Raw genomic sequence first — 27,699 nt, forward strand, 5'->3', positions numbered from 1 at the left:
CTTGGTCTGATGAAAGCCAGACTAGCCATGGACCTCAGTTAAACAATGCAAGGGAACATGAATCAGCCTATATTTGCACTAACAATAACGGACAAAAGCTCTTCAACTTTGGCCCATTAAAATGTATGAACAGTCTAGCTTAACGCATTTCATCAAGGCCCATTTGGACATGTCAGTTATTTGCACCACTGGTTAGATGTAAAACAGCATTTCGTTTCAGACTAGGCTACTGTTACTTAATTTGTGCATTAACAATAACGTTTCAGACTACTGTTACTTAATTTGTGCATTGACAATAAAAGTATTACATGAACTAAAGATGACTAAAATCTTATGTAGAAGAAAAACATTCACAAAAAATCCATCCATCCAAAAATGACCTTTGTTTTTGATAGCTGTTGAAAACGGCATGGAACTGACAGAGATGTTTTTGTTTAAAAATAAATAAATAAATAACATTATGCTGATACCTTTTGCTTTTCCCAAATACAATGTAGCCTACAGGTGTAAGTGACCTTTCATCAATCCAGTTGCAATGGATGAACTGTGATGAACTGCCCTACTTGTGATTGTTTAGAGATTTTAAAGGTTTTATAACAATGCTACATCTTCTTTGGCTATTCTACAATCTATTCACCTTTTCAGCACCAGTAGGCTACTTTCTGTGCAGCCAAGACACACACACTCAGGCATGCCAAACAAGCATACACAAAAAAGTTTCAAGAGTGGGGATGGAGTAAAATATGCAGACAAATTGAAGTGTGATTTATTTTCGCGGAACGGATGTACAGGACTGAGCGGCGGTCATATTTTGTACCGCTATGCGGTACATCTAGTTATAAATATTGGGAGTGAGTCTGCAAATCTTACTTCGTTGTTGTCATATATTGCCTCCTCAGTCTATGATTGCCACATAAAAAATATTTTTTTAGCTTAATTTGTGAGCACTTGTTCACAGTTTACAGTAAGTTCAAGGATGTGACATATACCAATATTTCTGTTTTCAGATCTGGAACATTTTGAAATCCTACCAGATGGGGCAGAAGTCATTGAGCAGTGGCAGCTTCTGATTTCAAGGACTTTGTTCACCTTTATTTACAGCATTTGCATCTGTGTCTTTAAAGTGATCTAATATGTATTGACTATGTACTAGCTTAGAACATTTTAGTTTTTGTTATTTTAGTTTCACAAATTCAGTGGTTACCTGTAATGCTCAAGATATACAAGTAAAAAATCACCTTTACTTCTGCATCTGGGTCTTCAATTCAACCTACTGACTGAAGCTGACGGATTTGTATAAATGTTTTTGAAAGCACAGGCAAATTGGTTTGGCATGAGTTTTAATGTAATTCACAGTTCAGAAAAGTTCCATAAACATTTCCAAGTGCAAGTTCAGTGCCATCAATAGTAAGTTTGCTTTCTGATATGTAAAGAACAGAAATGGGTTTGGCATAAGTAAAGGGTAGGTGTAACAGTCCATCAATAGACATAAAGTGAAATGTACTGTATAGTCTCAATGGGTTCAATATCACCACACCCCAGCCAAACCACTTCATCTGGACCTCTAGTCCCAGGTTAGAGCCCATGGACCTCCTTGCCGCCTCCTCCCCATGGCGAACTGCCAAAATAGAAAGGTAAACTTTTCATTAGTACCTATATATCTTACAAGATAATACAATAATGCAAACCAACACTACTTATTGTAATCAACAAAAGTACAGTTATTGTACAATGCTGTAGTACTATTGTGCGATTTGAAATGGGTCTTCAGTGACAAACTACACTAATATTGGCATTGTTATGCCAAACACCGGACACTAACTGGATTTAACGTTTTGATAATAGCCTGAAAAGAAGGAAATAAGGCCGTAACTTCAGCAAGGGAGGGATAGCTAACGTTAGTTTATTTTACCTAGAAGCTAGAATCTGCAAACTCAACTCTTCATTGAGAATGAAGAGTTGAGTTTGCAGATTCTTTCAACAATTCACCGAATACCTTTCAGCATACAAAATTAAAAGTGTCTGAACATGGCATTAAGAAACATACATGAACTTCACGTTAGCAGATCAAACTTACCAGCAAATTATGTTACAGCAACGTCTGTGCCAGTCCATCTTGTAGGCCTAACGTTACAGATAGCTTAGCTGAGCCTGCTCGGCTGACGACGAGGCGGGTTCACCCATAGACATAATATACATAGACGCCGCATCGACCGCTACTCCTTACTAGCGCTGACGAGATTTGGAGCCGCCATCTTGGACCGGTCATCCACTCCACTCAGTGTAATCTGTTTGGCCTGTGAGATGAGCTGTCAGCGCACTTAATTAATCATATCTCACTGAATACCGAACAGATTCTCACGGTTTTCGGTTTTTTTTTGCTGCAAAGGTCATACATGTAGCTATGATACAGGACACATGATTTAGCGTATTTTAATATTCATAGTGGGTTTAACAGTAATAGAATATTCTGATATATGATATAAAGTGACCTGACGTCCGATATCAAAACTGGGAACATAATCCATGTTTGACAGCATAGACAAAACTAGTTTGATACAAGTGTAATGAGTTAAATATAGTTCACAGTTGACAGAAAAGTTCCATCAACAGCATTATTCACAGAAAGGTTCTATAAACATTTAAGTGAGATCAGTGCCATTCAGACATCTGAGGGGTATTCCAAGTAGGCCTATGTGGTTTAGTGACAAACTTGGGTAAATTGACAGAATAAGTTGTAAACCTTCCAGTAGAAAAGCTGTATACAGGAAACATGGTTGTGTGTATTTTAATATTCATAGTGGGCTTAATAGTAATAGAATATTCTCATATATGATATATTATAAACACTGTAACAAGATTCTGTGATTTTCACAGCATCACTGCTGTTTTTGAGAAAAATGTGTACTGTATTTGTGAATACAGTATGTTGCTGTAGTTTAAGCTATGAATTATGGTCAAAAATGGTCAAACTACAGTAATAAAAATTTGCTGCGAATCATAACACAGTAATAAATCTGACTCCTCCCTCACTTGTCAGCTTTTTGAAAATTTTGAAAAAACATGGCGGAAAATCAGTTGGGGGTTTTCTGTTTTCTTTTTGCACATAAATACAAAGTTAAGCTCCCAGATAGCAAGGTGACATTGATATTATGTTGGATTTTCCATCCAAATCATCATTTTGAAAAGATATTGAAAAGTCATGGATATATGGTTTTACTGGGAAATTTTGGCGTGGTGATTGAAGCGTGCACCGTAGCGATGACGTTTGAACTGTCCGGCGGGAGATCATTTTGAGCAACAGTTCAGTCAGTCAGACCAACGGTGTTCAGCACTCTGACAAGTTAGCAGCTCCACCTTAATGGTAAGCAAGCATTTATTTATGTAACGTTAATGTTTCATTGTGAAATTGTACTACATTAAATTCGGGCATGTGTACAGTCTATGTATACGTTGTACTGTCTAACTTACAAACTCATCCATGCTTGTTGGATCAACTAAGTATGATAAGTAGCTTCTAACGTTAGGCTAGCTATCATAGTTGCTGTTGCTGTGAAGGTGGCATTAACGTTAATGTTTTATGTTACGTTAACGTTTTGGCAGTCTCATTTATATTAGGCCTACCTTAGTTCTCAGTAAGTTACAGTTTATTATATTCATATAATTTATATAAAACATTCGCTAGTAGTGCTAGGCCTAGTATGTTACTGTCACAATGTTAGGCTGAAGATGATGTGCTGCTGGTTAAGCGTTAACGCGTGGGGTTTAGCTGCTACCAGCTAACTTATGTAACGTTAACTCATCGTAATCAGTACATATATCTACGTGTTGCTGCAAGCAAACATCATCAATGAGCTCACCCAGCTGGCTAACGTTAGCAGCTAAATATACCTTGGCGAAACTGAGTTATGCTAACACCATCTTCAGCCTGGCATTTTGACAGTAAACTCAAAAACATACAGTATATATATAAATGATTATTCTAAAAGTTTCACTTGTAAGTAGCCTTCAGTTTCAGTTGAAATTGTTATCTAACACTGTTTATCTTTTTTTTCTTCTATTTCTGCTAGGTGCTGCTTCACTCTGCTACTGGTGGTGAATCAGGCTGACTGCAACCGTTGGTCTAACGTTAGGATGCAGCACATGAAAATTTCTAAACGAAAAAAGTGAATAAATGTACTTGCTTTTCAAACTGATAACAAGTTGTCAATGGTTATTTATGCAAGTTTGTGTAGCCTATACCATACCTAGGCCTAGTCAAATTTATCCTGGCTGTAGATAAAGCAGGATATGAATTTCCCAAAATTACTGTATATAATATTACAGCACTGGTATTACTACTGTACTAAATTACAGTATGATCCATAAGTACTGTGATTAAAAATCTGGTAGACAATTCAATACTGTATACATTACAGCACTGGTAGTACTACTGTAGTTTGCATTTACAGTATCAGGCATAGGTACTGTGATTTCATATACAGTAGGTGTACTGTAGAGTGAAATACAGCAACTTGCTGGTTATTTGCTGCCAGCAAGTTGCTGTAAATTTTACGTTAAACTTTTTACAGTGAAGTGATGACATCCAATATAAACACTGGGAACATAACTAATCCATGTTTGACAGCATAGACAGAAACTGGTTTGATACAAGTTTTAATGGGTTGAATTGACAGAAAAATTCCATTAACATTTTCAGTTCAGTGCCATCAAAAATAAAGTTTGATAAACAGACATTGGTGTGGCATAAGTAAAGGAAATGGAGTAACTGGGTTCAATATCAACAGCATTTGTTAGACAAGTTCCATAAATATTGTAAAGTGCAAGTTTGTAGGTTTGTTTCTGATCCTTAAAAAACAGACATTGGTTTGGCATAGTAAGTGTAACTTCATCAATTCAAGACAAAAAGGTGACTTGTCACTTGTACAGTGTCAATGGGTTCATCAACAGCATCTGTTATTTACAGTTCACAGAAAGCTTTCAGCCCCAATGAAGAGATTAAATAAATAAGAATTAAGAAACATTTTAGAAACTGCGAAGATCAGCCCCGTTCATTGCAATCAGTAAAGAATCGGGGAGTGTCTTCACAGGCTCAGTGAGACAGAGGTTACTGTCATGCAGTTGGTTCTATGATTTCGATAACTGGTGCATGTAATTTTGTATGTTTGTAATTTTGTATGCTTGGGTACACTTTGGCTAAGAAAAAAGTGCTTCAGACAGCAGGTGGGCAAATAAGATAGCAGTACATAGTGAAACTGGGTAAACTCCCTAAAAGAGGACCGAGTCAACCAGACGATGCGGAAATGGGACACAGAGTGGTGAATGCAGGTGATGAAGGTGGAGCTCATAAATCAAATATTCAGTCACAGTGTAGCAGATGCCCTCCAATACTGCAATGAAGAGCTGCACCTTCCTCAGTTCCAGGGATGTGAGGAGACTATTCAGTTCATTCACAGTCTCCTTGAGCAAGGCAGTTGTTCTGGGGAGATATAAAATAAATAAATGAATAAAATGAATAAAGGAATTTGAGAGGCATCTTATTCTTGTTAGGGTAAATGACATGTGAATAATACAGTGTTGGGCAAGCTACTTAGACATTGTAGTGAGCTAAACTATCAGTTACTCTGCTATGAATAAAACACTACACAATACTACCACCCAGTCAAATGTATTATTAACACAAACACAGCAGTAGGCTAGTTCTCTACATAGGAAGCTACTTTAAATTGTGCCAATTACACATGACAAGAAAAGTGTAGCTTGTGTGGCTAAGCCACTTGATAAATAAAGAAGTTAAGCTATTGAAAAGTTACTTTATTCAGAAAATAGTGAAGCTACCAACACGCTTAGGCTACAAGTAGCAGCTAGCGATTGCCCAATAATATAGGCTACAGTCTGTGCCACTTGTGTAAAATTCGCCAGCCAAATCTAGTATGATTTATTTCTACAATAGCCTTTTTGTGTCAGTTGTAATCTAAGTCAGTGTTATGGAATATGACTTATTAAGTCTAAGTTCATAGCCAGGTGAACACCGAGTAAACAGCCTAGCTAGCTGGCTACAATTCTCATACAGTAATATCAAAGATCCTTGCTCCTTCTCAACTCTCTGGTAATATTCTATTCACAAAATACAACCATTAGTACGGTAATGTTAAATCTTACTTGAGAAAAGTAAATCCCCCGAGCCCTGTTTGCGATGGTTCGTCGATTTGAGCAGGAACATGCTGCACAGTACTGGCATCTTGTGTCTTCTGCTGCAACGCAACGAGGAGTATGACCGGTCCAAGATGGCGGCCGCATTTCTCGTTTCCAGCAGACAAAAAAAGAAAACAAACGTTTCTGCTATCGATGTCATTAAACATGGAGCCATACAATAAAGTGGTGGTAGGCTATGAGCGTTCATTCAATGCAGGCGTCTGCGCGAGAGAAACTGAAACGAATCGATAACGTTGGTATCAAAGCTCCGTTTCAACCTGTTGAATGCTATTAATTGTTTAACGACACTTAATAGAACAACGTTGATTTTTGGAACTTCCATAGAAACAGAGCAGAGACTGTATAATACACTGTATAGCACTGAGTATTGTATAGTCAAATTTGAATATAACATGGCCAAAAGCTAGCCTTCTCTGTTAAAGATCAACAGATCAGTGATTTACGCCTATCTGCTCGCCAAAAAAGCTGGTATTGTGTTTCCTGAATCCTTACATTCAGGCATTCAAATTAAACTTCATTAAAAAACATGTATTTTTTTCTCCATTTCCTACCAAATATATGATGCTTGCATGAGGGAAACATCCCAAAACAATAGCACCCATATAATTCTTGCTGTTTTGAGAAGTATTTATTTTCTTATGCAAGCATCATGCAACCATGCAAAAGCAATGAAACTAATTCTATCTTACATTAGTAAAGCAGTCCTCTGATGTGCATGTCACAAAACATTTAAGTGAAAGTGCATGTATAACAATAAAGGCATAATAATGATTGTGATAATGACAATTTGATTTGGAGGGAGTGGGGTTGGGTACGTGTAGATGAGCCCTATGACCCCAAAGTCTGCCATATGGGCCTCAGGTCAAAGAAGTTAGAGAAAGGCTGGTCTACATAACCTGCATCAGATTGAGTGATGCGCCTGAAGGCACGGGTTGAGGACCCAGTCAGTTACGTCACAATATGCACATTTGTTTAAATTCATACCTACGTAATCATCCTGACCAAAACCTACCCATTGACCTACCTACCGACCCATTTTTTTTTATTTTTTGGCTGTTACTGCAAACAAGAATATTTTTAAGGATGGCCTCATGACTGTGAAAATGGCTGACATTGAACCACAGTGCTTTAAATGGGAGCCCCCAGTATCAGTCATCAAGGCATCAAATTCTGCCACAAACACTTACAACACACAACATCACTCATAAACACACACACGGACAGAACCACCACTGTTCAAGGGACCATTTTGGGGGTAAATGTGCTTTTTCTCATTTGGTTGTTTTCTGTTTGTTTATAGAGCAGAATGAGCCACTGCTGTTCAAAGGGCCCATTTGGGTGAAATTATTTTTATAATTTATGTTATTATTATTTATTATTATTTACTATAGGGTTCTAGAATAAATAAAACAGTGTGTTTGAAATAATGGAATTTGTGCTCTCTCATGAAGCTGGGTCTATGGGACATGGGGAGGGTGGGTCTCTGTTGATCGGGGGGAGGGGGCGTGGCGCCACGAGTAGTTCAAGCAGACGTAGGACTTTCATGTACTTCGATCAGGGGGGAAGGGGCGTGGCACTCAATGCCACGCCCCTTCCCCCCTGAGAAACAAAGTCTCACTCCTTGCAAACTTCAAAACTTGAGAGCCCTGCTTACCAGCCTGTCAATTCGCCCCGCATCCTTCTTCCTTGTGCTTCCTCCCCAGCATACTACTGCATAGAAGAGGACGCTGGCAACAACAGACTGGTAGAACATCCTGAGGAGCTTGCTGCACACATTGAAGGACCACAGCCTCCTCAGGAGGTACAGCCTGCTCTGCCCTTTCTTGTAGAGTGCATTAGTGTTGGCTGACCATGTTTATTGTCCAGGTGGAGACCCAGATACTTGTAGGTGCTAACCACCTCCACATTGACCCCATCATCTCCTTGGTCTTTGAAGTGTTGAGTTGAAGATGATTGAGTTTGCACCATTGCACAAAGTCCTCCACCAGGCTCCTGTGCTCCTCCTCCTGCCCGTTCCTGATACACCCCACAATTGCAGTATCATCAGAAAACTTCTGCATGTGGCATGACTCGGTGTTGTAGCAGAAATCAGATGTGTACAGGGTGAACAGGACTGGAGAGAGCCCAGTTCCGGTGCTGCAGATCACAGTGTCAGAGAGACAGTTCTTCAGTCTGACGAACTGTGGTCGCTCGGTCAGGTAATCTGTAATCCAGGTTACCAGGTGAGCGTCCACACCCATCTGCAAGAGCTTGTCTCCAAATCTGAGGGGCTGGATGGTGTTAAAAGCACTTGAGAAATCAAAGAACATGAACATTCTCACAGCACTTTTCCCCTTGTCTAGGTGGGAATGTGTCCTGTGTAGAAGATAAGTGATGGCATCGTCCACGCCCACTTTTTCCTGGTATGGAAACTGTAACGGTCTAGTGCATGGCGTACCTGGGGTCTGAGCATACCTAAGACCAATCGTTCCATTGTCTTCATCACATGTGATGTAAGAGCGACAGGTCTGTAGTCATTAAACTCACTAGGGTGTGGCTTAGTAGGGACAGGGGTAAGACATGATGTCTTCCACAGTGTTGGAACTTGTCCAAGGCGTAGGCTCAAATTGAAGATGTGCTTCAGTGGCTCCCCCAGTTCAGCAGCACTTGAGTGCTTTGAGGCCTTGAGTAGCCTTGGACACAGTCTGTCAGGCCCTGCTGCTTTATTGCTGTGCAATTTCTTTAGTTGGACTGTCACTTGATCTGTTGTAATGGTGAGGGGTGTAAGGGGAGGGGAGCATCTGGGATCTGTGTGTCTGATGGCTGTTGACTGAGGTCGTTGTCACCTCATTGTTCGTGATCGCCATGTGGGGGAGGGGTGCAAAATCCAGTGATGGTGGGGGTATGATAGCCTGTGATGATGAAGGTGAGTGTTGTAGAACCTAGAAACCTGTAGAAACCTGTTGTAGAAGTGGTTTAACTGGTTCGCCCTGTCCAGGTCCCCCTCCACAGAGCTGCTGTTCTTCTTTAGGCCAGTGATAACCTTCATGCAGTCCCATGTCTCCTTCAAGTTGTTTTCCTGCAGCTTCTGTTCCACCTTCTTACTGTAATCCTCCTTAGCTTCCTTCAACTTGAATTTGAGTTCCCCTTGCACGCGCCTCAGCTCTGCCATGTCCCCCTCTCTGAACGCCATCTTTTTCCTGTTAAGAAGGGTCTTGACATTGCTGATTATCCAAGGCTTGTTGTTGGGAAAGCAGCGTACAGTTCTGGTGGGAACAACAATGTCCATACAGAAGTTCAGGTAGTCAGTTGTGCACTGTGTGACCTCCTCTAAGTCCTCTCCATTCTGTAACACACTCCAGTCAGTACACTGGTCTCTATTCTAGCATGTCTGGTTTATTAATACCTCTTTTCAATCCATTATTATTTGATATTTTTTTTTTGTGAAGAAATACATCTATCCCTCATGTTATGTTGGTGTCTTTCTGCTCCTCTCGTGTCTGCTGAGGCTGCATTCCAACTAAACCCAGGAAAAAAATGAACTGCAAAATTTCACAGTAAAACAACTTAAATTTGTTATAGTTCTACCATTGCCTTTACAGTTCGACCATGAATATATCATAACTTGACTATGAACTCTCCCATTACTATGAACTTCATGGTCGCACGTCTGATGTGGACTTTAAAGTTTACAGTTACTAAGGAAAGATGATGATTGACTGCAATTTGTTTATAGATTGAGGTTTTCATAATTATGAGGTTTACTATAAAGTTCAACTAAACATTTTCAACTTCAAAAGTAAATCACATTTCTGGGATAATACCACACTGTATGAAATAAAACATGAATTCCCTCTGTTTATATCCTTCACATTCCTGTGCTACCTCTAGGCTACTTTTAAGCCTATGCCATGTTTGATGTGGTCATCAAATAGGCTATGTTTACTTACTCACATGTTAGGCTACTTGTATCGACTAAAGTTTAACAACATGACAGAAAAACAAACTTTTGATTAAAGAACACAGTGTCATCCATTATCACTTATCATGAACACATTAAAAGCGGTCATGGTAGAACTCTTAATAAATACTTCATGGTTGAACTGTAAAAGATCCATAAGTTGACAGTGTTACTATGAACTATCATAGTGAATTTTACAGTAAAACCATCAAATTACACAAATAAATTAATGAGAATAGCATTGAGTGTGGAGTAACACGCTCTGGAAATTCACAATTTCGTCGCCGTTTTTTTAAAAAAAAATTTTTAAACATAGTCCAGTATTTCTTTCGAAATTGAACTGAAGTTGTATGGACTGGACTATGTTTAAAAAAAAAAAACGGCGACTTGAATTTCCAGAGTCTGTTACTCCACACTCAGCAATCGACTCCTACGGACTTTCCCCTGAAGAGGCAGCAAAGATGGCAACATTTCCGGAAAGGTACTGGCTTGATGAAATTCATTCTGGACTCTCTATCCGACCACATAAAGACCTCGGGATACTTCGGTTTGGCTTTAGGGACCCTCTACTCACTACTACGTAAGTGTAATGTTGTTTGGAACTGTAGAAGAGGTATAAAAATAGCGTTTTGTAGCGGCGAAATGACATGCCCATGTCACTTCCAGGCTAACGAGTTTTGACTAAAAACGGTAACATCGAACTTTCTCAAAACACATCCGAATGACATGATTTGGATGTCAACTCAACGTATGTACTCCCAATCATCCATAAATTGATCTAAAGTGCATTTTACTCCGGATAATTCCTTTTAGTCCTTTCACTTGTAGGGCTTTGTTATATTCCGATTCTGCCAAGTTTGTAATTTACATTGCTCGTTCGTCTTTGTCTGCTGCTGTTCTCAACTTTATGTTTTGCAGCATTGTATGTTTTGTGTCATCGTGTTAACCTGCTCGCGTTGATGTTACAAATAATAGCACTGGGCTACCGTTTCTTTTAATTAGTTTTAGTGTACAGTCAGTCCTTTTAGGCAAGTCACTCGGCAGCAGTGGTGTAGTCTAGTAGGCTAGTGGATATACTGTATGTAGCTGGATATAGGCTAGGCTACTGTGATGTAGGCTAGTAGTTAGCTGTAGTGGGTAGGCTATACTGTGATCAACCCCAAATGTATCCTAGTCTATTTTAAGTTGGTATACTGAGATGGTGATGCTTTTTAAGTGGGTATAACCTACTGAACAGTCCTGCATATGTAGGCTACACTAGAGCCATAGAGATGGCTATAGATAATGTCTACACACTGTCGGCGGCCATCTTGTAACACAGTTTATGGGATAGACGATTCAAGTGAATATACCTCTGAATTTTGCCTTCAAAAAGCTGAGATCCGGTAGCCTATCTTGCGATTTTTGCTATGGGAAAATAACATGGGGAGAGAATTATTGCACTCTCCCGGGGATGCAGAAGTCTGAAATGCAGACATTTTGCTCAACACACTTTTTCTGCCTTCGAGTGGTAGGCTAACTGTGATTTTCGGTAGGCCTACGTTAAGACAGCAACTTTTGCTACCCCAGACCTAAGGTAGTTAGGTTAAATTAACACCCTGATCTCCTTATAGGCAAGGATGGCAGTTTTGGTTCCTTTTTGTAGGCGAACTTCAGAGGTCTGTTGGGAAGCATACAGGAAGGGGCGGAATGTGTGTAGTAGGCTATACACAGCTGCCATACTGGCTTTACAAACTAAGCCCACACTGTAAAAAATGAATCCTGGTGCCAAGGAAATTACACACAAAAAATCAAGTATGACTTAATTTCTTGAAGCAGTCGCCTTAAAAAAACAACTATTATGTTTTCCCCCAAATAAATCAACTACATTTGCGAGAAAAATATTCAGAGAAAATGTTCCCTAAAAGAATTGTGGGAAGTTGCACAATTTCTCGCTGATAAATGTGCAGCCTTTTCCTCAAATATTTTGAACATCTGAAAAACGTCCTTCAGTTGAGATTTTGAAAAGAATGCCTCAAAGACGGACGCCATTGAAGTTCAGCATGGAATAGTAAAAGGTAAAGTATTTTGTTCCTGCTACTTGTGAAAGCTAGCATGAAAACTACTACAAATATACAATTAAGTAATGTCACATCACAGGTATATATTTTCATACCAACGTGTTTGACGTACTAGGAAATATTGGTGAAGTTAGCTTAACAGTAGCAAGGTCGCTAACGTTAGCTGTAGAAGCTAGCTGCTACTCAGAAGGTTGGTAAACTAACCAGCAAGCTAACCTTAACTTCGGTAGGTTATATTATAACCTTATCAATTTGAAATGGCCAAGTTTATAATAATTTGTAATACTTGGGACACTCTAAACTGACATTAATATATTATTGAGTCTAATTTGACGCCTTAATCTTTTGTAACCAATTTGAAAAGATGGTTGGAATTTTAATAGCCACTGAGAGAATAGCTAACATGCTAACGATGCTGGTTAACATTAGTTAGCCAGGACTCCACTGTTCTAAGCGATCTAGTGTGGTGTCAAATGCTTGTCTGGCACAAAGGGATCTGTTGACTGACTAATTAAAGCAGTCTGTCAACTAATTGACGTTTGATTGAACTGAACACTATTTGCTTTTAATTCGGGTTATATATATTTTGCTCGTAGCTAACGTTAGCCGAGACCACCAGGGCATTCTTTTAGGCATTTGTAGCATACACGTGGTGTAAGGTAACTGTTAGTGTTGTTGGTTAAGGTTAGGTGCATTGTCCATTCTCAGTAATAGTATTGATATTAGTTAAGTGTCTGTTGGTTTTATTTGTGTTATTTAGCGATTATGTTAAGATATTTGAACACAAACACTTCTATTTGTCTGCGGTTAAAACATTTGGTAGCCTACATGGTAAATGATGTCAGAATGAATTTTGGAAGTCCTTTGCTAGTTAAGTTAGTTGATATACTGCTGATAGTCAATTGTGGTTCTTGTGTTTATATAATTATGGATTTTGTTTGTTTTAACAGGGTTGGCAAAATGCTCATCAAAGTCCAGTACCGTGGACTAAAAAAGTACCTCAAACTGCATCCTGGTTTTCTTATGAAAGTTTCATTGAAGAAGGTAAGGTTTTATGTGAGCTTAGCTAATAAATTTAAAATCCATGTTTGCATGCATCTGATATCAGATCACTTGGCCAGTGGGTAAGGTAAAAAAAGATTTTGTTACCCTTTAGTTGAATTAAATGAACTAAAATTGGAAACTGAATTTCTTAAATTCTTAAAGCAACCCTTTAAGATTCCAATTTTGTGTTTTTGCAGAATTTGTGCCAGCAGGTTCTTCTACTCTAAATTCTTCAAGTGATATGGAGAGGTCCTCTTCAAACAAAGGGACATCAATCTCCTGGTGCAGGAGAGAACACCTCTGCCATAGGGGATGCAGCAGAAAAGGCCAAATGGTTGAGCAATTAAAATTAAAATCTCACTAGGAGAAATCCTTGTCTGTCCTCCAAATGCGGGAAGCCTGGCCAGTGTTCGGTAGTGTCAAATCAGCAGACGCGTTCAATCTTACAGCACTACACAGATCTGGCTGAACGTAAGGCATGTTTTTTAGATTCAGCCAGATCTGCTTGCAGATCCAGTGCTGCAAGATCGAACGCGCCCGCTCATTTGACGTTAACGGAACACGAATCTAGGCAATTTTCTTCCTTCAGATACAGGTCTTGTTATAATCTCCCTGTACACTTTCAAAAGTTTATAACACTTTAGTTTGTCTGTAGAGACCCTCACCACACTACCAAGTGTAATCATATTTTGAGCACTGCCAGTGGTTTTAAAATGGCGTTTGTTTTTTCAACATGCTTGCTGCCCCTTAGCTTTCACTGTAGCCTATGCCCATTCAGTGTTGCGGTCTTGCTCAAAACTCCACCAATTAACACAATTTTGCTACCACACTACCATAAATATACCCTAGGTTGTTTGTACTCTTGAGTTACACTTTAATACATCTCCTGTGTTTTTAGAGGGTGCAGGTAAGTTTTCTCTTTACAAGTGTATCACCGTTATTGTTTCTCTTTTACCCATAGATGGTCCAGGAGGTTCTGGAGAAGAGTTCAGGGGGAGAGGAAACAATGGAGGAATATAAGAGATTGAGCACCGTGACATACTGCACAAGGCGGCATCATATCCTGGTCAGCCACATTGTTGAAATGCATGGGTATGTTTTGTTTTGTAATGTGAAAAACAAAGTAGAAGCATTATTGTGCACATATAGCCTCTCACACAACTTGCCTGTAAGCGTGACAAGAAAAAACTAAATTTGGTAGTAGAATTGTTGTGTAAAAACAATTTTGAACTGATGTTTGTCCTTCTTTACACTTCTCTCATCTTCTTAAAGGAACTCTGGATCTCATTCATAGTCACAATTGGGTCCTTGGTTACCTGTTTGACCAAGGCCCCTTTATCCCAGGATTACTCAGTTTGGCTTGCTTTTTTTTGGAGAGTTGGAGGATTTTGTGTAGATGTTGATGAAGATGATATGTTTGTTATATCTCTATTTTTTTTTTCTCAACGTCAGGTTTAATTTACACTGAATAAATGCTGTTAAATGAAATACTGACTCTCTAATTGTGTATATACACCACATCCTTTAAAATATATAGTAATAGACTTATTTAAAACATGCATAACTACTCAAAATAATTGAGGCAACTATATTACATTGACTTTATCATGCGATATTAACCAAAAAAATCAGGGAAATTTCCTTGATTTATTTTGAATATGTAATTGCATTGAGATATTTTACACAATTTGTTTTTGTATACATGAATAATTTAAGTAAATTTCCATGATTTGTTAAAGTCTATATTCTTAAAAATAATAGGGTTATATTTTTCCCTAATATTTTCACGTGTAATAAGTTGCCTCATTTTTTTCATGCATTCCTACTGTGTCATTTTTTACAGTGCATGCATTTCTATGGATGCTGTGTCTCCCAATTAGAAATTCTCTGGGCTACAATACAAAAATCAAGTCAAAAGCTGGGCCAAATATCCAGTCAAGAAAATCTGGTTGTGTACAGGTGACTGATTGCTGCAATACTATCAATAATAGTTTTCTCTGTATGGAAATACTGCTTTGTTCTACTACTGGCTCACAAAAACTTTGTTCTCTTAATGTAGATTCATACACCAAAGCTATAGAAAAATATCAGCGGCTGATGGACACTTCTAGTATTGAGGCGGAAGAAGATGCGAGCGTCCAGAAAAGGCAGTGCAGGGTCACGTGATGGTAAGACCTCTTAAAGGAGAATTCCGGTGTGATATTGACCTAAAGTGTGTTGAAACATGATACCGAGTGTGAACGTATGTCTCATAGCCCATCTCGGGTTAGCCCACCTCAAAATCTGGCGCTAGTTAGCCGATGCTACCAACAGCTTTTTCAATGGTGGAATTCTCCTTTAAATACAGACTACATTATTTACACAATTCAAATATTCTTTTTGCAATCAGTGCAGATTGTATGGTCTTTTATTTCAGATGAAACCGTTCCGCAAGCAAGAGAGCATTCCAGGATGGTGCGTGTGCCTTGAAGCCCTGTAAGTTAACATTTATACATGTATTTAAGAAACCAGTTGAGTCATATTTCCTACCATAGAACTACTGACATTCATGTTTATTAACCTGGTGCATATCATGTGACTGTTCTGATGTATTTGTCTCTTCCTGCCTTTTTTTAGGTCAGCAGATGTCACTGTCTCCACCACCTGCATGTGAGTTTTTCTTTTTAGCGATTGTTTAATGTAACAGCATAGCAAACCGTCCATGCCCCCGTGAATATTTCACTGTTTCAAGGACGAAATCAAGAGTGTCCAAAGGGGTGAAAACCACTTTAAATCGGGTCACATTATTGACTGTTGTGTGTCCGAGGGTTAGCTTGTGGGTTTTGTAAGGGCCAGCATGAGGGACAAGACCTACAAAGTTGTGTGGTGAGTTGTGCAGGGAGGTTGGTAATGCTAGTTAACATTAGCTAGGCTACTATAGCCTTCATACTGTACGAGTCATATCATCAATCATTAACCTAGAAATACTTCTTCATACATTTAATGAACATTTTGCGTAATAATGCAAAGCAAACTGAAGATGGTGGTCCAAGAGCAGACCATGCACCAGGATCGCAGTCAGATACGAAGCACTGCACAATGTTGCTAACGTTAACCGCTTTCACACACACACACACGATATAAAATACACGATGGTAAAACATTCAATACCAAAACACGATTATTTGCACGATTACTCCTGAAATAACTGCTATTAACTGCACATTCACTATATAAAAATCACTGTTTGGAGGAAAGGGTTTGCGTGCTGTCGCTGGTTGGAAATTATTTTGCGCTGGTTCGTGTATTGCTTATATATTATTCAGCCTTTGCCTCTTAGACGCATTTTGATGAGATTTTCTGTTGTTTAGACACGGCTACAATCACGTAAGATATCCAAAGTGCATAATACTCCATTGTACTTCATTCACCTGAGTATCGCCAATATGGCCGCGCGTGCTGGGTTACCATAGTTACCGGCCAGAACATGACGTCGGTGCAAACCCCTAATGGGAAATTTACTTCCGGAAACTAAGCTCTCTCGGAGGAGGGGCGGGACTGTGATGCTCTATTGAGGTTGAATGGAGACGAAATTCGCCCTGGTTGGGCGAAATGAAAGCGAATCGCCGAGGCAGGCGAAACAAAGTTGGCCAAAGTTTAACTTTATTTAAATAAGGACCATTCGAGAACCAATTCAGGTCCGCGTCTTTGTGTTTGGAGGCGGGAGTTACAAAAAAGTCTGACCAAGATGGCGGAGACTACCTGAGCTGTAACACGAACATTTGTATGTGATTAAAATGTTTCTACATGAACATTGGCACTTGTATCAACACAAATTGTGGTTTATATGCCACACGAACTTAGTCAGAGCACATACACCACTAAATAGACCACTATATATGTTAGTTTAAGTACTCGATCTTTTTAGCTAGCTGACAGGTGAAATGCTAGTATTTTAAGACATTGGATTGCATTGTAAACCTAGCTAGACAGCTAGGCTACATGCTGCAACACAGGTATAAAATATATTATCTATTATTATCAAGGTCTTATTGACCTTGTTGTTTCTATGAACATGAATTGTTGTTTATAGGCAACATCAACATAGTCGAGGCATAAAGACCCCTGGATATCTTCATGAAGTACTTAAACGTTTGAACTAGCCGATTAGCCTAATTAAACAAGCTTGCCACCACTGGCTAGACACTGCAGTCAAAAGGTTAGCGGTTTTAGCCGTCCGCCCATAGATATCGCCCCAGGCTGAAATTTAAGCTGGTAAAAATCGCGAGGTCTTTCGCTGTGTGGAAACCCACCGTTAGGTACAAATATGGTCCCTTTGCAAAAAGGTACATTAATGATCCAGGAACGGTACATATTAGTACCCTGGAAATCCAGAGTTCTCGCGAGAGCACAATTTGAATGGTGCCCGCAAGATACTCTGGCCACGAGCAATGATCCAAATTTCTTCCATCTCTCGAGCGAGAGGGACCAATCAAATCGGTGTAGGCGGGACAAAGGCGAGCTACACTGATGACTGACACTGATGAATTGTTGTGATTGGTCGTAGCGTTATCCAACTGCGTGCAGTGAGAGTTTCAAATGCATGCTTGGTGCCGCCCCTCGAATTGCCCATTTTCATTACTCGTGGCCAGACCCTTAATCTGAAAGATTCCAGGGTCTGGTTTACCAGGCTAACATATTAGTACTTTAGGGGCTCAATTTTGTTCCTTTTAAAGGACAATTCCGGCGCAAAATGAACCTAGGTTAATAACACATTTGTACCGAGTTCGACCGTTCGCTGGGATTTGTTTTCATGCTAGTCGAATGTGACCAGTTTTATTGCAAACCGCTAATTAGCGTTTAACACTAGCCTTCGGGGCACACGTACAGTAGAAAGAAATCGCTATTTCTATACCACTAACAAGGCTCAAAATAGCACCACACTTAGAGAGATTACAAAGTATGATTGTTATGTGTCTAGATTATTGGAAAGAGACTTCAGCTGATTTCTTGCCTACTGAAGGTTCAAATGCAAAACCATGAATAAAAATAGTGTGCATGTTGTATACAAAATTCAGCTTCAGACATTAACAAACATATCTTCAGCTTGTGTTCTTACCTCACCTCAACCTCCCGATGCCTTCTGACCAATCTGTGCCTGAAGAAGGGCTTAAAGGAGAAATCAGGCCTATTTTTACATGAATCTGAATTCAAACGGTTTCTTCACAATTGATTTGAAATCGCTTTGTCAAGAAAGGGCCCTGTTCATATTGCACAGAACTTTTAATGACATTTTGAGTCTGTTAAGAGGAAAAAAAGGCACGTTTAGATGATGCCCCCAGACCTAGCATTGTAGGTAACTGGAAGTATTAGCTGCACCAGCTTCTCCAGTTCGGTAGCACCGATTTTGGTCGTTTTTTTCCCCTATCGACAGTACTCAGCGACGTCTAGCGATCAAGATCTATGTCAAAATTGGCCCGATTTCTCCTGTAAGCATGCTGACCAGTTTGAGATGATGGTCCCTATTACACCATCAACCATCATTTTCAACATCACAGTTTACCTACTGTGGCCTGTACCTTTCCATTTTGGGATTTCATCAGTAGTCCTCACTGGCTTATTTCTTTGCCTTTTGTGAATTCCATCACTTTTTGTCATTAATAATAATAAAAAATGAAACATTATGTTACAGGTCCCAAGTGTGGGACTGACGTAACAAAGATAAGAAGATCCTGTGAAACAGGTGGAAAAACAAGGAGATGACACAGGCTGCTTCTTGTCAGTTTTTCATCCAAAGTGCATCTTTTATTGACTAGCAATCATGTCAAAGTCTGTGCAATAAGTCTGTTTCAACAGTAACATGTTCTTTAACATTACATTTATGTATCTCAATACATTCATCACATACATATGCTCATGTATCCCAAAAACACATTCATACATTCACATTTTTTTCACACCCGTGAGAAATAGGCCACTATGGCTGAATAGGGCAATAACATGGACATACCATTGTATTTAAGTACAGGCTACCTGTAGCAAACCACCTGACTAACCATTCAATAGAGCTCTATACATAGAATTCTAACGTAGCAAAAGTCAGAGAATAGCACATAAAGATTCAGTTCAATATTATAAAACACTTCACCCGTTTAAATATACAGTACATACAAAACAGCAGTATTAAAGGCACTAGTTACATTACGTATACTCAATATGATTCAGATAACAAACATTCATTCCAGTGTCATGGCTTAGTATATTTACATTCATTACTTCAAGATAACTGTTATATCAAAACTGTGTTTTTTAACATACGTCTTCATACTTTACGAAATACTATTCCTTGTATCAACTTATCTATTTATTTACTGTATACTCGTATTCCTTATCAGAATAATCATGTCTTATGACCAGTGTGTATTTATCTATTTATACTCTCAAAACGTTGTTAAATTCTATATCTTATAACCAGTGTGTCTTAACTTATTTATGTTCATCAAACATCATAAAATATCCGTTTTATAAAAGGAGTGGGTGAACGTATTTCTACTCATCAAACTTTGTGAAATAACCGTGTCTAAAAACAGTGTACGGTAGTTCACGACGCTAAGTTAGCAGTTAGCTATGTGAATGTCAACAGGATCTCAAAGGATCCAGCTAGCTAACAGACGGCAGCTCTAACCGTCTGAAGCACATCAGTTTGCCACCACAGACAGCTCGCGAGACGGCTGCTGAACGTTAACCTCAGCTAGCCGCTTCCTACGATGGCAAACCTAACTAGACTGCATTTCCGGCGGGAACTGCGAAAGTGTGCTTGCCCTGGTCCGGTCAGCAACGTGAGCGGACAGTGTCATACGCTATGCTGAACCTGGCTTGATCCAGGCATTGTAACAGTGCCTTTCAATGTTGGAGCAGTGGCAATATCTCAAAAGCTCTAGGAGAGGGCTATTCAACTATTGGCTTGTGGGTTGAATGCGATTTGTTGGATTTTACCTTTGGCCTGCCTTCGAATTTAGCTTCTATGACTGAGATCAAATCAATAAAATAAAATGACAGCAGTGATTGAAATGACAGCAGTGAAATGATGCGTCTTGCGCCTCTCAAACTGGGCTATCAGGTAACCTACAGTACAACAGAAATTATGAAATATGACCAAGGCATTAAAAAGCTGCTTGTTTGTCAGGATACTTTTTCACTGATTTATTTAAAAAAAAATATGAGCTATGAGTGTGAATGTTATATATTCCATCCCACAAATTATGTTTTACTGGTTTATTTCACAAATAATCTATATAGATTTGCTTTATAAAGACCTTATGTCTGTTTGGGATTGTTTTGTGAGCCTGGGGTTGTTTTGAGAGCCTATTGATGTAGCCTATCTCAGAATAAAGGAATACTTCATATTACTCTAAACCACCGTCTGTAAATCAACTGTATACTACTGTCTACATTGCACTATATTTCTTGACCTGTCTCTGTATGTTTCATCACCTTTCTATACTTTGCCTCACATTGCAACACAGCTCAGATCTTTGGTTGCTATGAAGGCCAGTCGTTCTAAATGGATGGTTGCTATGGCCAAAGGCCAGTTCTATCTCTGCCGTTGTCAAGCGGGCATATCGTAGAATTCTGATTAACCTTATCTTAAAACATCTCTATTTTACTTACCCACTTCCATACAGTGGGTCCCATTAAGAAGTGGCCACTTCATTCACGCTTACCGTGATACACACAGCAGCATTAAATTAATCTGTCACCATACGCCTATGCCTACGTTTGCAAAGAAAACATTTTAATTTGATTCACATGAAACGTTACATTTCATGTACATGTTGACAATGAGTAGGCTAGTTTTAGTTGTTGGTGGTGTTATTGCATCCCTTAGTTATGCCTACAATGCAAGTTCCCTTAAGCTGTCACAGACGTAGGTGCTACTGTACTTTTAGGGCTAAAGTGCTTCGTGAATTACTGTTAGTAAAAAAAATAGCAGTCCTAAAGTTACCGCATTGAGGAAGTTACGAAAGTGCAAGCATCTCATATCAAATGACCATGGCATTACGCTAAACAACATAAATCCCAATTAGCAACATACATCTCCTCCCTATAGCTAGCCACACAAGAAATGAATGTTACTAAATCTCTGCTTAGCATGCTTCTCCGCTTTAGCATTCTAATAACAGAAGGGGCACATTTATGTTGACCACTACAACATGACTCATTATGTCTGTAACGTTAACTGTATAAAACACTTACTTTCATAAAGGACGACACCATCCAGCACATGGAAACCGATATTTTAGGTTCTTGGCCACAAACTCAAAGCGTGTCTCTCTGGCCCTGTTCTAGAATCTTTGCTCTGAAGGCTGTGTTGCTAAGGCAACATCAAATAAACTAAATGATAGTCTTTCAGTATTAAATGTGTCGCGTGTGATTCGAATGGATGTGTGTGGTTTGCAATTAGAATAAACAAGAAATAACATTTCCAATAATTTCCCATGATAAATTACATAATATTTGCACCTTCCTTACTTGGGAATCTCACATCGTATTTCAAGTAGGCTACACTAGTGAAATGTAATACAAGCGTTGCCACCTAGCGTTCAGATAGTTCTAGGCTATTTAACATTAACGTGACATTGATTGTTTATTCTTTTCGTCAACTCCATGCTTTTAGGAAAACAATCTTTTTTATCATAGTACCCTCTTCAATGAGCGATTACCAGCTCGTTTTTGTAACAGAGATAGCTGTTTATTATCCCTAGGTTTACAGAAACACCTATTCATATTAATACGTAGCCTATGGAGTGCTGCCGACCACTGTTCATTACGGCCCAGAATGCCTTGCATGTCTTTACAACAAAACAACACAGTAAAACCTAAATGCCCGTAAACATATGCATTTGCATACTTGTAACATTTTTAATAATACTCTCCCATCATGATATGTAACAATAATGAAAAATTTAATTTGAATACCGTCAATGTGAAAACAACTCTATTATGTAAGCTATTTCAGTTCGTAAGTCCATACTATCCCATGGCAGAGCAAGGATTTCATGAATGGGTAAGGTTGCCTGGAGACATTGTGTCTGCTCTGAGACATTGTGCATACATGGAAGGCATTGTGATAGAAGGTGAATGGTGAAAAGGTGAATGGTGTGAGTTACCAAATACCCGTGGGTGGTTTGCCAAATGATGGAAACTTTTGGAATATTTTTTTTTTTTTTTTTTTGCCTATGCACCCTCACACTGGAGTCCCCAGTTCATATACAAAATTTGGTATCGATATGTGACAGTGTTCCTGAGATATGGACGACTTCCTGTTTCGGAGCTTCGCGGCCGATTTCGTTTGGCTGTGACGGTCAAACGCTTTCGAAAATCAAGCACACTTAATAAAACTTCGAAAATCAAGCACACTTAATAAAACTTAAGAAGAACAATAAGTGTGCTGCTTTGCAAGCACACTTAATAATAATAATAATAATAATAATAATAATAATAAAACTTAAGAAGAACAATAAGTGTGCTGCTTTGCAAGCACACTTAATAACATATAAATTTAAAAGTTCACAATAACACAAAAACAAGTTATCAAATAGACATCAATCATGAGTTGCAGACACCATGAAACGGATGGCGTTTATACAGTACCAGAGACCGTCATTTCTGACAGTACTAACCTGTGAAACAGGTGGAAAAACAAGGAGATGACACAGGCTGCTTCTTGTCAGTTTTTCATCCAAAGTGCATCTGTGGGCAGAGCGGTGGTCCGCTCCCATAGGAACCCAGACGCAACTGCACCTCCTGTGTCACGAGCTTATGTTCCTACTAGCAGAGCCCGTCATTCTCTGCTACTAGGCACTAGGCCGTTCTAGAGTAATAACAGAGACAGTTGATACAGCGAGACGATTCATAAGCGGGTAAATAGGGAAGGAAAGTAATCTCATCGCCATCTAGTTGTTGCGTTCCTAGAGTTTAGCGGGGGGGGGGGGATGGGATTTTTTTTTAGAAAAAATATATCTCGGTGCACATTGGGATCTTAATGCCTTCCATATGTTAGGCACTGGGGTCACCTCTATTGCTTCAAGTGGTCATACCTTATTTTTAGGATCAGTTGAATTGTTTTGAGTTTTTGTCGTAACATGGTGATAACAAACTACAGTTGCATGTGACGTCACAGGTTTGGGCGCTTAATCTCTAACTGATCAATACGGCAATTTGCTTAACTAGCTTACATATTTTTGTAATAACGGAAGGTGATGTAAACCGCGTGGTGATAACCTTTATGTCTGGATAACTGGTGTTGTGCTTCTACTCACATGAAGAGCTGGCAGTAAGTGTTAAGTGGCAATGCTAACCAGGCTAATAAACAAACCATGCTACTGTGAGTAACGTCGAAGGGTAAAGTCACGTGGCTTTTTTTGTAGTTCGTTTATGAAAACAAAAGGAGCAATTTCGATTTTTTTAAAATAAGGCAAAATAGGGTCTGACATTTTCACAGTTAGAAGATTATTACTGTATAGACACTGAACAATATTTTTGGTGGATAAGATCGCTGATTTGGCTTCACAGTATTTTTTTTAAAATAGGTCTATGGGACTTAAAGGTCTAGTATGTAGGAAATAATGGAAAATAAACTGTAACCATTCCAAAAATGATCACCATATGTTGTCAGAGAGTAAGGAAACACGATGAATTGAAGTAATGGCTTATTTGACAACATTACTCTAACCCGTAAAACCCATGAAAAAAAATTGAGTTATGTAAGGAATCTCTTGGAATTTTCGTTTATGTTTTGAACGATTAATTCTAGAATAGCGTATTAATAATGGGCTAGCGCGTCCTCCTATTTGGGTTGCCAAATTAGCAAAGGCCAACTGTCAACAGCTGTCAGTTGTAGTCATGAACGCCTACGAGAGGCAGGAAATTTTCCAAACTTAAAACAAGAAACAAATTAGGCCTAAGTGGACATCGGAGGAGCTTCCTGAGATGGTGACGTCTTCGTCAAACGAAGAATATCAAGTCTGATGCAGAGCTGGCCATATTTCTCCACAACAGGTAGCCTAGGCTAAACTTCATCTGCATCGCTAACTTCAGCTAAATATGTTACATTGGTTAGAGAGGTATTTTTTGTTTTCACTGCTTCCGTAATGTGTAGCTGGGTCATAGTTGGAGAAACGTTAAAGCAGCTGCAGGTCAACTAACGTTATTAGCTAAGTCTTCATTACATCTGGCAACCCAGAAGAGGCTCGCGTCTGGTATTATTGAGAACGTTCACCAGTGTTTTGATTTTGGCCTACAGAACGTTCGGTAACAATCCTACAAATCGCACCTTTAAGTCCCATTGTACCGAATTTTGGATGCAGTTCCACCAGAGTTCCACTGGGGGCGATCGCCATGAGTGCAGAATGAATGGGAGTCAATGGAGCTAGACGGCTAAAATTGTCTCTTTCACCTGATTGTCGTTGACAAATCTCAGATTTGATTGTAGTTTGTATAACTTCAACATGGGTTATAGGTCAAAAGTTGAATGAACGAGTACTTATGTCCTTTTGATTTCTTACAGGTTGGATCGTTGTTGCACATAACACGCTAGCATTGTGCTAATGAATGACGTCATTGACACATTTGAAAGGCTTTTAAGAACAATTAAGTGACTTTAAAAATATAATACTCAACCAAGTGTATTTTCTTTGCCTCCCCTTTCGAATACAATACTCAAATTACTTGAAAAAAAATTATATCCCGAATAAAGTGGATTTTGAGGGGTACAGCTCCATAGACCTCCATGCATTCTGGTCTCGTGGATAAGCGCCCTCATGTGGAACCACAGAAGGAACTGCAACCAGTTCAGAAACCGGAAGTTTTCCGAGAGTGGCAGTTCTCCCCTTATTAGACATTCTCTGGGTGAATCGTCTTATGATTCATCTTAGTTAACTATAGAGCTGGTAAGTCCCGCCCATTCGCTAAACCCCCAGTGGACCTCTAGATTAAAAAATCCTCAATGCAAGTGAATGTGAGAAAATAATTATTTTCTGGTCCCGTTTGTGCCATGAACATATGTTGTCTGTGAATTTTTAATATAATTTTTCATGTTACGAGTTTGACAGTATATTATATGATTCTTCAGCTATCAGTTGTGGAAAAGACATAACGAGAAAGACTACATGTTGCCTGTGACGTGAGCTAGCTCTAATCGCTAACATTAACTAACTAGTTTTTGTAACGGCAGGAATAAACACACATAGTAACAAAAATATTCGAAACATGTCTAGCTTCACTCAACACATTAACACTATGATACAGTGTGATTGTAAAGTTGTATGGTTCACAGTGTTCAAAGTCGATCTTAATAACCCTCTACATCTCGACCAACTGATGGTTGTTATGGGAAACTAGTTCGCTGTCGTCTAGCGGAAAGTTGTAGTCCACAAAGTGCTCTCACACAAAGTTTAACGCATCAAACTTCTACCAGCTCAATTGTAGCAATCTTTACCACAAAAAATTTATATTAAAAATTCACAGACAACAAATGTTCACATTCATGGCAAAATTCAAATGGGACCAGAAAATAATTATTTTCTCACATTTACTTGCATTAACGATTTTTCAATCTAGAGGTCCAGGGGGGATAGCGGAAAGGGCGGGACTTACTAGCTCTTAACACGGGTTTCCCGTTTACCAACAAAACTAGATGCGCGCGCAGCCGTGAGGCAGAAGACGCTTGGTGGCCGTCCACAACGTTATAAACTTAACCTAAATAGTCGGCTGCTGTAAGGTACAATCAGATTTTTTTGTATACCCCTGTTGTCTCAATGATAATAACATCTCATTTCAGACTATATTTCAAAGTTTGATGTTCATTTGGATTATTAATATAACATCGTATTTTGTCATTTTGGCAAAGACATGCATTTCGATTAGGTATATTGAACATATTTAACATTCTCTAACCATCATTGATTTGAATTGGTGCCGTTTTCAGCACAAAAACTCATTTTATTCTTTTGCTCTTTTGCATTGCTCTATGCTGTTCTATGGTGCTTTCTGCCTCTTGGTTGCGCACGCATGTTTTCGTGACGTTCCATAGAAATCCATGTATAGAATCTTTGGTAATAATATAAAAATACAGTAATAATCTAATATTGACAAATAAAAGTCCTACTAGGCATAGTGCCGTTCTAGATGAATCATATAAAAATACAAATGCAGTTAATAAACCACAACACTTGTGGTCCTATTTGGGTGCGCCACACATTATTAAGACAAAAACATAAATGTATGTGGATTTATGTGACTTTCTTCTTTCTACATTATTTTAGCTAGGAATTTCTGGCAAAGTTCTCAATTGGTTTGCATCCTACCTCAAAGGACATTCATTCATCTCCTTTCTGAGAGCTGGGGAGAAGCCTTCTTCATTTCAACCATCAAAACCATGCCTGCTTTCCACGGCTCCAGACTGGCAGGGTGAGTGGATCTTGGGAAACAACTCAAGTTCCCTAAGCCACATAGCTCCAACAACACAGCGCCTAGATATGGTCATCTTCTCAGATTCCACCAAGCAGGTGATCATGTGAGAATTGACAGTGCCCTGAGAAGAACACATGTAGGAGGCTCATGAAAGGAAGCGTGCCAAATACCATGAGCTGGTGGAGCAGTGCAGGAGCTGTGGCTGGAAGGCTTGCTATTGAAATAGGCTGTCGGGGCTTTGCAGGGAATTCACTCTGCTGGGCTTTGACAGCTGGAATCACTGGAACATCTAAGAGGGGGGCCATGCCACTAGGTGGCTTTGGACAAAGAGGGTGAGCACGTGGCTTGATGCTACTGGGATGCAAGCCGGGACCTGATCAACCCCAGCTGGGTCACCTAGGTGAGGAGGACTGACGTTGAAAGACTCGAAAACCTCAGTTGACCCCAGGAACATCACTGATGAAGCATCCCAGTTCATCCAAAGAGATGTACAACTTCACCACAGACAAACCTCAGGGGTCAGTACTTGAGCCTCTTGTTGTCTCCATTGACATAACTTCCTTAGGTGAAATCATTTGCTCCAAAGGATTTGCCAATCATTGTTATGCAGATGATGATTTACCTGTCTTTCCCACCTGATGAGTATACTATTTCCATATTTACTATATCCAGGACTATTTCAGTTTGGATGAAAGACACCTTCGGCTCAAGCTCTCCAAAACTGAGCTTCTGGTATTCCCAAATAATACAGATGTTCCCTAACAGATCAGCATCCAGCTTGGCTCATCTTTACTGACTCCTACTAAAAGTAAGTTAGGTGACCGACTACATTTCTCTGAGTATGTAGCCTCAGTCACAAAATCATGTCGGTTTATATACAATATTCGAAAGTCAAGTCAAGTCAGTTTTATTTGTATAGTGCAACCCAAAGCGCTCCACATATAAGACATTGTCATTGACACATAGACTAACAAAGACAATAGCGGA

At 39.2% G+C, this 27,699-nt stretch overlaps 2 long non-coding RNA genes across 3 annotated transcripts in view; both read left to right on the forward strand.

Annotated features, from left to right (window-relative positions):
* The window catches only part of LOC125296280, a 313,747-nt gene that overhangs the window by 4,898 nt on the left and 281,150 nt on the right, over positions 1-27,699 (forward strand). The gene's annotated exons all lie outside the window — the stretch shown is intronic.
* Positions 15,063-27,514, forward strand: LOC125296283. Its single transcript, XR_007193729.1, has 6 exons — positions 15,063-15,219; positions 15,320-15,428; positions 15,677-15,735; positions 15,877-15,909; positions 26,565-27,230; positions 27,385-27,514. It is a non-coding gene; the product is annotated as an uncharacterized LOC125296283 (long non-coding RNA).

The sequence above is a fragment of the Alosa alosa genome, chromosome 6, assembly GCF_017589495.1.
Source record: "Alosa alosa isolate M-15738 ecotype Scorff River chromosome 6, AALO_Geno_1.1, whole genome shotgun sequence".
NCBI lineage: Eukaryota > Metazoa > Chordata > Actinopteri > Clupeiformes > Clupeidae > Alosa > Alosa alosa.